The 13,591-nt window shown below is 48.3% G+C and overlaps 1 pseudogene; it reads right to left on the bottom strand.

The window, feature by feature from the left end:
- Positions 1-11,879: 11,879 nt before the first annotated feature.
- LOC138498411 (zinc finger protein 271-like) lies at positions 11,880-13,320 on the bottom strand (annotated as a pseudogene).
- Positions 13,321-13,591: the final 271 nt, after the last annotated feature.

Below are 13,591 nucleotides of genomic sequence, written 5' to 3'. Positions count from 1 at the left end.
CAATCAGGCATACAGTGCATTCAGGCCATACTCCTCCCTCTCAGACACTCGCAACAAGGAATGTGGATTGGGACAAGTACCCAGCCATTCAGATTAGCACATTACTGTGCCCATCTGCCCCCAGAGTGGGCAAAATGGGCTGCCCCGTGCTTTGGGGGCCTAGGGGGAGAGGGCCACTTACATAATAAGTGGCCCCCTCACCCCACTTCAAAAACATATCCCTCGTTGTCTAGTGGTATTGCTGGGTGCGGATAGAGCAATCTGCCCCGACCCATGCCCAGCAATGCTCCAAAGACGGTGTTGTTGGAAATGGGAGGGCCTCCCCTTTCCAACAACACCTCCCTCGATCTCAACGGTTCAATAATGTTGGAGATCAAGGGAGAGGAAGGTGGACACTCACCTTCTCTTTTCACAGCAGCAGCCATAAATGGATGCTGCTGTGAAATTTACTCTCAGTTTCACATTAGCATGCATTACGCACGCTGATGTGAAACTGAAGGAAATGCCCGGTGGTTGGATTACACTTTTGTGCGATCGCTGCTTTTCAGCAATCGCACTAAGTGAAGTGCCAAAAAGGATGAGGTATCTCGTACCATGAGGCATGCAAAATAGGGCCGGAACACTGCTGAAGGGAGACACACTTATGTTGATTGCAGGGGCAGGGTCTGGAAGAGGGGATCCTGGAGACACTGGGTCTGGGGAGGCCATGTGTACAATGGCCCCGGTGCGGAATATAACGTTGAAGTGTACATGGTGTTTGGCACCTTGGCCGTTCCCACCCACCCAGTACTGGAGTGGGTTTTAATGGAGGGGGGATGGATTGTTGTAGAGGAGCTGAGCGTAAAAGGGCATCAACCATTCTTTCATGTCTATCTTCTGCAAGTGAGCGTGTCCTTGATTCACTGAAAAATTGAAACAACTATTTATAAAAGTTGAATTGTACTTTATTTTGTTGCGGATATTGATGGCACAAATGTACTACACATGGTATACTTCGGGTTGCAGCACAGTGTGGGAAAATCCCCTGTACCGACCGCTGTCGCTGGGGAATTTGGCGCAAATGGCTCCAACGACACAGGGCGGTATTACTCATCGAACGATGTATCCAAGCCTCGCATGAAGTCACCATGTAAACACATGATAGGCCACCAGCCTGTACCACCTGTGGAAGAGAAACATACATGCTGTATTTAAATGAACACGATAAGTGTACAAACCTTATTTGAAAATGCACCCTGTATCCTACGGCATAGTTGCCCGTACAAAAGTTACTTCATGGATCAATGAACTTGGGCGTTGAAGTGCAGACACATAACAAAAGTGAACACCCATGCAAGCCATAGCGTTTGGGGCACAGGGAAATATTGTTTCTTGGTTGCACGTGAAAGACACATAAAATGACCACTATGATTTCCCGAAGCGCGAGAAATATATTGAATTGCCAAACTACATTCACTTGGCATTGATAGATCAGAGTTGCGACAATATAGGAGACAAACATGAAATGTTAGTGGCCTCAGTGGTCAAGGTGACATCAAATCTGGAGTACACTTACACGTTGATTGCATTGTGAGGGTGAACTGTTGTGCAAAGTTTGTGCATAACCACCATCATAATCCGCAACACAGACCTTGTGAGGCAGGCTGCCCTTAAGTCATGCAGCCCGGTAACGCATAGTGGTGGTGTGTCTTCTTCCAATATGTAGGCCGAGCATCCAGAGTTTTTTTTGCAGCAGCAGTTCTCCTGCTCGGTTGGCATGACCTTGCTCCGATTGCAGGTACACCAGGTGGAAACGTCTTCCCTGCGAATAGGCTCAGGCTCAAGATTCATCTACCCAACTGTCGTCCGATGCCCCATAGTTTCTGCATCTTTCTCTATCAACTAATTCTGCCTCAGAATACTCGGCTGGTATTATTGCCATTATACGACAACATTAAAATCGATAGTAATGCTAGTACTAGGTTCGCACGGGCTACGAGCAACGAAGATAGCTGAACAGAGCAGAAAGGAGTCACAGGATACACACAAAACACAGTGAAATATTTTAAAAAGCAACTCTGTTGTTGTCTGATGACAAGGGGTCTGTTTATACTTATTGAGGAAAGAGGCATCTGCTGTTTCCATGGAGACACAGCATTAGCAGGCGCAAAGAGAACATTGACACGAGATGTGCATTCGCATTGTGAAATGGGCCGTATGCGTCTAGTGACGTCAGCTTCCGGGCGGGGGATATGAATTAGTGCTGCCAGGGCACTTGAACTTAGGGCGATGCGGCAATGGATAAGATTAGCACAAGATGGCCACGCCCGCTGCTTGATTTCACATGTGGAAATGTGAGGAAAACTAAGGTAAGGTGCATAGGAAATGTTTTTACGACCGATCACAATTTGCTTAAAACCACATGCCCGAACGTTCGGGACAATAACATTTTAGAGCGCACTATTCCTTTAAGGCAGCAGACAGAGTAGGTCTGATAGATAAGTTCAAGAAGAAAAAGGGTTGGGGCGGACTGCATGGGTACAGATACAGACCCCAGTGCAAGGGGTGGCCTGGACGACATGCGGAAGGGTGGCAGGGTGAGCAGCTACCTGGGCCTGGAGGACTGAGGGTGGCCAGGTCCACGGTGCCGAGAGAACAGATCAGCAGGGGAGGAGGGGCAAAGGCAGAAGCAAAGAGGAAGGACATTAGGTGCTTCCAGAACCAGAGATGGTTCTCCTGAAGTTTTAGAGTGGCAGGGAAGCTGTACCAGAGGGAGGCCCCAGCGAAGACAGAGATCTACCCCCAGCTCGTTTCTTTGAAAAACGACCGATACTGAGGGAGTTAGAGGTAAAGGAGTGAAGACCTTGAGATGGGAGGTATTTGCGGAGGGATAGCTGAAGGTATTTTGGACCCAGGCCCCAGAACGCCTTGTGGACAATGCAGAGGGTTTTGAATTTAATCCTTGTATCCACTAGGAGCCAATGAGAGATTTCAGAGCTGGAGAGAAACGATCCCAGGGCTTGAGGCCAAGGACAAATCTCGCATTCCTGTTCCGCATTAGTTGCAGAGGGCGGAGAGTAGAGGCAGGTAGATTTAGAAAGAGGCTGTTACAATAGTCCAACCTCGAGAGAACCAGAGCTTGGGAGACAGTGAGCTTCTGGGGGAAGGAGAGGAAAGGCACAGTACCTCTGAGGAGGTGCAGTAGGAAGTTTGACTTTTTAGAGACATCAGAGATGTGGGCGGAGAAGGAAAGTGTGGAGTCAAAGATGACCCTGAGGTTCTCAGACTCGCAAGGGCGGGTGTGCCGATGAGCAGGATCTCCATCTTTCTGGCATTCAGACAAAGATCGTTGGCAGCAAACCAATCTTGAATGGCAGTTAGGCAATCAGAGAGAGGGAGAGGTTGTGGAACAGGGCAGCCTGAAAATCAGTTGAATGTCGTCAGCGTAGCAGTGGAAATTTGAGCAGAAAATGGCAATGCAGTGGGTGAGAGTTGCCAGGAATTGGTTGAAAAGCCAGGGCGAATGGTTAGACCCCTGGGGAACACCACAGGTAGAGCGGGAGACAGATGATAGGAAGAACCCAATTTGGACCTTGGAGGATTGATCAGAGAGGAAAGAGGTCAGCCAGGTCAGAGCCTGATCGGTGATATCCAGGTTATCACAAACAGTTGAGCAGGGTGGTATGGTTGACTGTGTCAAAGGCAGAAGAGAGATGAGGGAATGTTAGAGTCAAGGTTGGAGAGCAGATATTCACGGATGTTCAGGAGAGCAGTTTTCGTTCTTCTGCCAGCTCTGAAGCCAGACTGGTGGCATTGGAGTCAGCCAACAGAATAGGAATGAAGGTTAAGCTGAGAGATGGCCAGCTTTTCCAGGAGTTTGCCAGAAAGGGAGTAATGGAAATTGGGTGATAGTTAGCCGGACAAAAAGGATCAGCTGTGAGTTTCTTGATAAGAGGATGCACATGGGAGTGCTTCACAGGAGAGGGGAAGGATCCTGAGGCAAATAAGTGGTTGCAAAAATCATCAAGGGCCGGAGCTTAGGTACCAATGTGGTCCGAGATGGTTTTAGAGGAACAGGGATGAACGTGTTTTGATGAGGCTTTCATAGATCAGACTTGTCTAGTGACCTCATCAGGGGAGAAAACAGGAAAGGATGAGAAGGAGGGTGGGGTGGCTGAAGGAGTGGCAGCAAGCACAGACGGAGAGGGGAAAGTGAGAGGCAAGGGCATTGCAAAGAGCCTAGGAGGCAACAGGAGGGGGAGAGACTGCAGCAGGGTTGGCCAGCTCCTTGCAGATTTTAAAGAGTTCAGCCGAGTTGTTAGACGCCGCAGAGACACAGGCTTGAATGTGGACTCTCTTTTTGGTGAGGACAGAGAGTCGGTATTGCCTTTGGAGAAGGCGACAGGCCAGTTTGTCAGAGGATGAACAAGAAGCCCTCCATTTCCTCTCAGCTACCCTACACTTATGTTTAAGTGTAGCTAGGTCGGAGTCATAGCAGACAAGCCAAAAGGTATCAAGGCAAGCCGAACCATATCAAGGCAAGCCGAACCGTATCAAGGCAAGCTGAACCATATCAAGGCAAGTCAAGGCAAGCCAATCCCTCTTATGGCAAGCCCAGATCCATCAGGGCGAGCCCAGATCCATCAATGTGAACCCAGACCCATCAAGGGGTGCCCAGCCCCATCAAGGCGAGCCCAGCTCCATCAAGGCAAACCCTACCCCATCAAGTCATACTCTGCCCTATTATTGTGAGTCAAGTCATATCACAGCAAGCTTAGTCCTATCAAGGCGAGCCCAGCCCTATCAAGGTGAGCCCAGCCTTATCAAGGAGAGCCCAGCCTTATCAAGGAGAGCCCAGCCCTATCAAACCAATAATTATTTTCAGGGGCAATCATAATCCTCACAGGGATCCCTGGAGCTCTTGTGCAGAGTGAATTACCAGCCCCATCAAGGCAAGCCTGGCCCTGCCACAGCGAGCCCAGTCGTATCCATGCAAGGCAAGCCAGGCCCTAATAGGGCAAGGCAAGCCCTTATATGCATTTGTCATTTGTAAAGCGCTTATACACAAGAAACAGTGTTTCAAAGTGCTTCAAGGCAAGGGAGGGAACAAGGGGTAAATGCAGTGAAAAACAGTCTTACAGGGCCTTGAGTCATTCAGAATGTGCAAGTGCTATAAACGTTAAATGGCACAGACAAAGAACAAGAGATGGTTATACGAGAACATGAACAAAACTGTCGTACTAGGTCTGACGGTATTTCAGAGAGTGCAAGTGCTGTGACAAAAGGAGGGAGAGAAGGGGAGAGGGGGGGAGGGACAGGCAAGAATTAAAACTATCGTACTAGGCCTTACGTCACTTCAGAGACTGCAAGTGCTGTGGAAAAAAGAGGAGGCAACAGGGAGGGTGGGGGGAAGAGAGGAAGAGGGCCAGATAAGAATTAAAACTATTGTACTATGCCCAATGGAATTTCAGAGAGTGCAAGTGCTGTGACAACAAGAGGGAGAGAAGGTGAGGGTGAAGCGGGGGAGAAGGGACAGACAAGATGCCGAGAAGGAGAAGTTAAGAGGCAAGAAAGAGGCAGGTGGATGCACTGGTGTAGAGCAAAACCTAAAATTCAGATTTATCAGAGGCACACAGCGAAGTAAGGTGCATGGATGTGGGAACACCAAGCCAGTAAGCACTAGTACAAAATGAAATAATGCACAGTGGGGAACACATCAAATTTGAATCTGCCAGAAGCAATAGAAACAGTACAAATGGGAGAATGCACAGTTTAAAACACAACCAAGTGGGTCACTAGTGCAAGATGGTGGAGTGACACTGCTAGGAAAGAGGCAATGGGCCAAGTGTGGAGACAGACAACAGGGCAGAGTCATAGTCTGCATAGCTGAGCCGGTGTGCTTACCGGGCCCAGAAGGTGCCACAATAGTTCATGGTCCTAGGTGTGAGGAGCAGACGTATAATATGAGATGTGACAGCAGCATCTTGCCGTGCTGGACAGGGGCCTTCCGTGAGGGCCTTAGGTGGATGGGCCGGCCCACACATTTGACGGCACACACATTTGACGGCTTGTCAGATATTCTGGAAGTGGGCCAATCAGCACCGCCACAGTTCAAGTAAACAAAAAGGCTCTCTGGTGCCTGGGGAGCAAAGGTGCTGGCAGCCATTGTGGAATGGAGGAGGCCGACTGGCACAAACTACTCAGGGGCCATGAGGCAGAGTTTCTGTCAGTGATGTAGGATGGATGCATGCAGCCACCGACCCGGATATCACCATGCATGAGCCAAAAATGTAATAGGCTCCAATGTTGCGACGTGCACCATGTGGGATCAGAAGGCAAGTCGTGATCTATCAGGACAAGGCAAGCCCATTCCAATTAAAGGAAGCTCAGCCCTGACAAGGTGAGCCCAGCCCTATCAAACCAAGTTCAACCCTATTAAGACAAGCCTTCCCCTATTAAGTCACCCTCTGCCCAAGTACAGTAAGACAAGTCATATCACAGCAAGCTTAGCCCTATCAAGGCAGGCCCAGCCAAATCAGGGCAAGCTCAGCACTATCCAGACAAGCCCAGCCCTAGCAAGGTGAGCCCAGCTTTAATAAAGTGAATCCAACCAAATAAAGGCAAGCCCGCCCTATCAAGGCAAGCTCAGCCATATTGAGGCATCACTGTTCTATTAAGGCAGGCTGAGCCTTATTACAGTTAGCTTAGCCCTATCAAGGCAAACCCTAGCCTTATCAAGGGAGGCACTGCCAAGGCGAGGCTTTCTGGGGCCAGGAACCTCTTTACCCCCAACGTTCTCTTCCAAAACATCATCCTTCTCGAGGTTTCCGATCATCCACCTCCAACTCTTTGAGGGTCAGATGCTTCTCCAAGCAGAAAGTTGGGGGCAGATCTATCTCCTCATCTTGGGCCTTCCATTGAAACAGCCTCCCTGCCTCTCTCAAACTTGAGCACCACCACCTCTGGTTTCGAAAGCAACTCAAGACCTTCCTTTTCATTTCCGATTTCTCTCTTCCACTCCCCTGCTGATGCACCTGACTGTTCCACGCACTGGTCACCCTCTGAACTCGGGCCCAGGTTCCTGCATGTGCAGTTGCCCTTGCACTGCCTCCGGGCTCCCCAGCACTTAAGGGTCTGTATCTGCAACCCTACAGTCCCTTCTGTCTACACTTATGAGCCACCCGCTAGCTGCACTTGTGAGTTAACTGTACTTCCCTCTTCCGCTCCCCCTGGCACTTCTTGCCTTCCCTCTTCCCCACACTTGAACGATCTGAATGATACAAGGCCTAGTAAGATCATTATTTTGTCCTTACTTTGTTTCCCCCTCCTTTTCATGTCGCGCCTAGAAACACGTGTACAGGTGCGGTATAAATGCCATATCATATTAAGGCAAACCCATCCCTATTAAGAGAAGCTCAGCCATATTAAGTGAAGATCAGCCCCATTACGGCGAGTCCAGCCATATCAAGGCATGGTAATCCTAACCATTCCAAGTCCAGCCATATAAAGTCAAGTCTAGCCCTGTCAAGTCCACTACTAGGCTAGCGCAGCTGTAAGGCAAGTCCAAACCAGTTGAGGTCTGTTTCTTTTTTTAATGTGGTTTGTTTGTCCTTCCAAAGTCCTTTTGTTGCCCTCCAGAAGTGGAACATGCCCGGCCTTTCCTGAAATCTAAGGCACATCACTGGCGTATTCAGGAATTATGGAAGTTCGACTGTGAGTTATAGTTCAACAAAGAATTGATCATATATTAATGATTTGTCCATTCCTTGTTACTCTCTTTATATATGTATCAAATTAGAAAATTATTAAACACATCTTTTTAGAGATGTTGGACTTTTGTTATCCTAAATCTTTTAAACAAACCCAAAATAATGAATTCATTTTTTAAAGTTATTTCTGTACTCGAGAAACATGTTACACACTTAACATGGACATTTCTATGCAGAATGAGACTGGGCAATCAGCAGTAATTGGCAACTCAATTTAATGACAGGAGAGAAGGTTGTTCAGGACACAAAGCTTTATATGTGCATTGATAATATACATAAATACATAGTTTAACACATAGACTGCAGCAACCAAGATCCATGTCAGAGGTCGGCCTGCTTTCCAAACCAGGGATTTATTTGCATTGTAATCGTTCAGGTTATCTGTGTGTGTTCTCCTCATTGCTTTCCTCATGAGCATCCTGGTGTGATGCTGGAAATGCATTGGAGGGACAGGGCCTCCCTGTCCTTGTCCTGTACTCCCTTATCATGTGTGTTCTGTATTGTTTTCTGCACAGGAGTCCAGTTGCGACCCCTGGCAGTGCAGCTCTTCCTCTTTTTGGTTGGGGTGAAGAATGACCCCTGGGATACCCGTATGGCACCCATGGGTGGGGGTACAACCCTGTACCCCTAGTGTATGTTTTTGGGTATCTGTGTGTTGCACATAGAACAGGGTATTGTCTGGTGGCAGCTTCATGCTGATGTGACAAGGAGCTCTGAGTGTCCTCCATTTGGGGATACCCCGGCCATGCCATAGTAATCAGTGGATTCCTGATAGAGGGCAATATGGTCCCTGGGGCCTCTTTGTTTCTATTGTCTGTTACCTTGTTTTCCCAATGTCCTGGGAAGCTCTGGCTCTGTCCCTTCCCCTGACTGGCTATTGGGTGGATGAACCATATATGGTATTGTGGGGAAGTCCAGGCCAGACTGGCTGGAGCCTTCCCAGTGACTGTATGTGGTGGGTACACCCTTGGGTGGAACCTGTGTGAATAGAGTGCGTGACCAAAATGCATTCTATGTTATGGGTGTCTGGTTTCTGAGTGTGAATGAGACAGCACTGCCTGAAACTGACATGAATGCAGTGTGGTGTGCTGAAAGGCTGGGTGCTTGCCCCAATCCACATTCCTTGTTATGGGTGTCTGGGTGGAAATGAATGGCCTGAATGCATGTGAGCCGATTGGCTGCCTGCCTACATGAATGTCCTTCTGTGTGACTGGCTGACTGAGCCTGGCTCAGGCAGAGTGAATGAGGGACAGGTGTGTATATCTGGGGGCCTCTCACTTACCAATTTGTTCAGAAGCTCAAGTCGAAACTTGAAGCACATACTTGAAGCCCAGTTGGAAGAAGAAGATTGCTGCTGCATTTCCTACGACAACATCTAAAAGCTGTTGAGTCTGTTGAAGACTGATCCAAGAGATAACCTATCTTGAGAACCTCGTCAGAAGCTATGAGGGACCATCGTGCAATACTGCTGTTCTTCATCGAGGCACCGTGGAAGCCAGTTCTGTCAGTCTGACGTCTGGAGTAGGGGTCTGCCGTGAATCCCAAAGAGAGCGCCTGTACCTCGAGGCCATTGAAGTCCACTGACATCAACGGGGGTGCAAAAGAACGCTGTGACTGCTGGAAGCCAGTCGAAGCATGTCATCCAGAAGTGGGGAAGCCTTGATGCTGTGCTGCTCGACGCCCAGAGCCGAAAGCTCCACTTTGCCTAAGAACATTTGACAGAGGGCTCCTTTGCCATCACAGTTGACCACGTCCCGCTGGAGAAAGTCAAGGTCGTCGGCCGCCGCGGAAAGTCAGCCAGTGGGTTTCCCGCCACCTGAAGCCGACTAACACATACCAAGGACACTGGCAGAGTGAAGATCCGAGGTCCAGCCGTGGTCGAATCCCGATTGCTGGAGCTATCCCGAAGTACGTGCTGCGGCTGCAGCACAGACAGGCCAGAGGACCGCCGAGCGCAACGCCGACACCCGGGCTTGCAGCCATCACGGAGTCTGATTTGCGGCACCAAACACTTTGCATCGAGGATGACCGCACGCCCCATCTTCCCAGGACTTCCACGATCGATCTTCGAAGAGCACTGGGAAGGTCGAAGCTGCAACATCACTTTTCTTCGAGGATCTCGATGCCCCGTGGCTCCTGTTTTAAAGGGAGTCCACCCTGGAGGGACACCATCAACAAACCGTCGGAGTGACTCTTCCGCTACAGGTACATTGGGGTGGTTCAACTTTTTTGACCAGGAAGCAAGACTTATTAAGCACTTATGGACTGGGCTAGTTAATATTTTTATTACAGGTTGTCAAGGTGGGGGGATCCTCACTCAGAATTGTGTCTCTATATCTAAAGAAAGCATTCTGCCATTGCTTAAGCTGCCTTCCTTCTTTCCTTATTATCTATGTTGATACACCTTGCTGCATGATTTATATGCTCCATTATAATTGCCAGCGCTTGATGCATTTTAAAGGAATCTAAAGCCTAAACTGTACATATTTGTCATTTTAGAATTACCAAAGTACAAAGTGTGTTATTGAATTGTGTATATATCTCTGAACCTTATTTATATATAAAGAACTATAGAACTATGTTAGCCCATAACACAGTGTGTGGACATTCCTTTGTGGGGGCTTGGGGACTCACTCTACTTAAGTACCAGCCTGCATCACCTCCTGAGAGCTAAAGCCTTGGTTGCTCATCCATAGCTACCATATAGAGAACTTTGGCTGAGGTGCTCTGTGCCTCTGCTCTGCCATATAGAGGGCTGAAGTACATTTAACCCCTCCAGTCTTTACACCTGGGACCTCTGTGTTTACAGGTGACGTATGTCTCACCCCTGAATGGATCTTCTGATGACGGCCTATATCCCACCTCAGAGGCTTGTTTGCTAATGTTTGTAGAAGCCACAGCTCAGAATTTCTCACTTGAATGGATCACCTAATGGCGTACAAATCAGACTTCTGAGCAAAGTTTTTCTTGTGCACTGGTTCAGTTTCCTGCCAATGTAGAGCATATGATGTTTTTGCAGAACAGAGGCCGGAGTGAAGCTCTGCATGCATTTTGTGTGCTGTTACAGTTTCTCCCCCAGTATGCGGCATCTGATGCCTGAAGAGAGGAGAACTAGTACTGAAGCATTCCTCACACTTCGTGCACGGGTACGGTTGTTAGGCGATCCGCTGCACACTGATCCACTGCACACCAGAACACTGCTCACATTTCCCAAACACCTCCCTCCAGGGTTCGAGGCTCATGTGATTCGGTTTTCCCAAAGGACCGAAAGCTCCGTACCAGGTATGATTTACGGGCTCGATTGCAACCCTTCCTGCACTGGCAATTGCCATGGAGAACTTACAGCAGAAGAGGCGGCGTTACATCTCCACGCCGCTCGTTCACTGACTCACGTGATCCAGAGTGGCGTTCCTCACGTGACCTTGGTGGACGTCACATGACCCCGAAAACGCTCAGTATATAAGGCTTGAGACACGGAACACTCATTGCTTCTCAGCTGTCTTCAGACCCTGTTTGGCGTTACGTTTTGCTTTGCTGTTTACCTTGATCTCAGAACTCTATTTTGGACTCCTTTGGATTATCCTTTTGTACCTTTGCTTGGAACTGATTACCTGTTGTTGGATTTTGGACACGACCCTGACTTGCCTTTGGATCATCCCTTGGTACCTTGCTGAACTTCTACGCCATTTCCCTTTTGGGATTCAAGTCAAGCCTACAGTCCTACAGGTGGCTTATCCTGCATCCACGCTATTCTGCGGTCCTCTTGTTCTAGGGACCACCTCATCTGAGTCTCGAAACCTCCCTCCTAGGTTTCCTGGGTTTTCCTAACACCAGATAGGTAAGGCTATTTAGATCCTTTGGTTAATGTGATATATTGTAATTGCCTGGTACTTAACCTCGTTCTTTTTAACAGCAGCATCGGTGTTCCAGAGGTTTCGTGGATCCGGGAAGTAACATCTCCCACCTGTGGCACCAAAGGTCGCACAGCGGGTTTCTTTTAGTTCCCCTGTGCGTCACTTGAGGACGGAGGTATCAACGGTCTACACGACACTCAAGTCAGAACAAACCTCTCTTGCCAATATAGAACCTGTGAAGGCCAGAGCTCAGAGTGAAGATTTCCTTTCACACCATTCACTGGTTTAGTTTCGCTCCAGTATGAATCCTCTGATGTGATAACAGATGAGAGATCTGACTGAAGCTTTTCTCGCACTCTGTGCACTTGTATGGCTTCACTCCAGTATGGATCCTCTGATGCGTGGACAGATAGGAACTCTGAGTGAAGCTTTTCTTGCACTCTGTGCAATGGTATGGCTTCACTCCAGTATGGATCCACTGGTGTGATAACAGATGAGAGATCTGACTGAAGCTTTTCTCGCACTCGTGCACTGGTAGGGTTTCTCCCCAGTATGGATCCTCTGATGCATGGACAGATTGGACTTGTGAGTGAAGCTTTTCTTGCACTCCGTGCACTGGTATGGTTTTACCCCAGTATCGATCCTCTGATGCATGGACAGATTGGACTTGTGAGTGAAGCTTTTCTTGCACTCTGTGCACTGGTATGGTTTTACTCCAGTATGGATCCTCTGATGTGCTAACAGGTTAGAATTTTTAGTAAAGCTTTTCCCACACTCCGTGCACTGGTGTGGTTTCTCCCCAGTGTGCAGCATCAGATGTGTGGACAGATCAGAGCTATGCCTGAAGCTTTTCTTGCACTCCATGCACTGATATGGCTTCACTCCAGTATGGATCCTCTTATGTGATAACAGTTGAAAGGTCCGAGTGAAGCTTTCATTGCACTCTGTGCACTGGTATGGTTTCTCCCAGGTATGCAGCATCAGATGCCTGGACAGTGTAGAGCTCTGAGTGAAGCTTTTTTTGCACTCTGTGCACTGGTATGGCTTCACCTCAGTATGGATCCTCTGATGTGATAACAGATGAGAGGTCCGAGTGAAGATTTTCCCACACTCCGTGCACTGGTACGGTTTCTCTCCTGTATGCAACAGCAGATGTTTGGACAGATCAGAGCTATGACTGAAGCTTTTCCCGCATTCCGTGCACTGGTGTGGTTTTTCCACAGTGTGCAGCATCAGATGTTTGGACAGATCAGAGCTATGACTGAAGCTTTTCTTGCACTCTGTACACTGGTGTGGTTTCCCCACAGTCTGCAGCATCAGATGTTTGGACAGATCAGAGCTATGACTGGAGCTTTTCTCACACTCCGTGCACTGGTGTGGTTTCTCCCCAGTCTGCAGCATCAGATTCCTGGACAGGTGGGAGCCATGAATCAAGGTTTTCTCACACTCAGTATATTGCATAGTTTACCCAGCAGGATGGTGTGATATTTGTACAAGTGTGAGCTTTGGGTGATGCCTTTTTGAACTCAACGCTCTTGTATTGGTTCTGTGTCTTTCAGTAAAGATCCTCTGATGGGATCACAGATGCAGGCTCAGAGCAAAGATGCTGTACAGAATGAATGCTCCAATGCATCGAACATCAGAGTGATGTTTCATCACTCTCCGGCCGTCGACTCCTAGTGCTGTACTTTGCTGCAAGAGCTGTTGCAGTTATCGCTGGCTGCTATGCACCTGTAAATGAGAAATAATTACCAGTGAGTGCATGAATTAAGAAGGGGGGGGCTTTCAGACTGTCAGCCCAATCTTAGAAAGGTGGAATATAAAAAAATAATATTGCTTTCACATTTCATATAGCAGTTCATGCCAGATTCCAAGTGCTGTAATAACAGATGTTATTTCACAATGTAAAGGTGCTCAATTGAATGAAACCGGGAAGTATGAAATGCTGAGTCAGCACCACTGAGAGTTGACCCTTGGTCATGCAAGGTG

The sequence above is a fragment of the Ambystoma mexicanum genome, chromosome 5q, assembly GCF_040938575.1.
Source record: "Ambystoma mexicanum isolate Mex_15411 chromosome 5q, UKY_AmexF1_1, whole genome shotgun sequence".
In the NCBI taxonomy this organism is placed as follows: domain Eukaryota; kingdom Metazoa; phylum Chordata; class Amphibia; order Caudata; family Ambystomatidae; genus Ambystoma; species Ambystoma mexicanum.
Note: the sequence above shows the minus strand (reverse complement) of the source record. Positions and strands in the feature narration are given on the sequence as shown.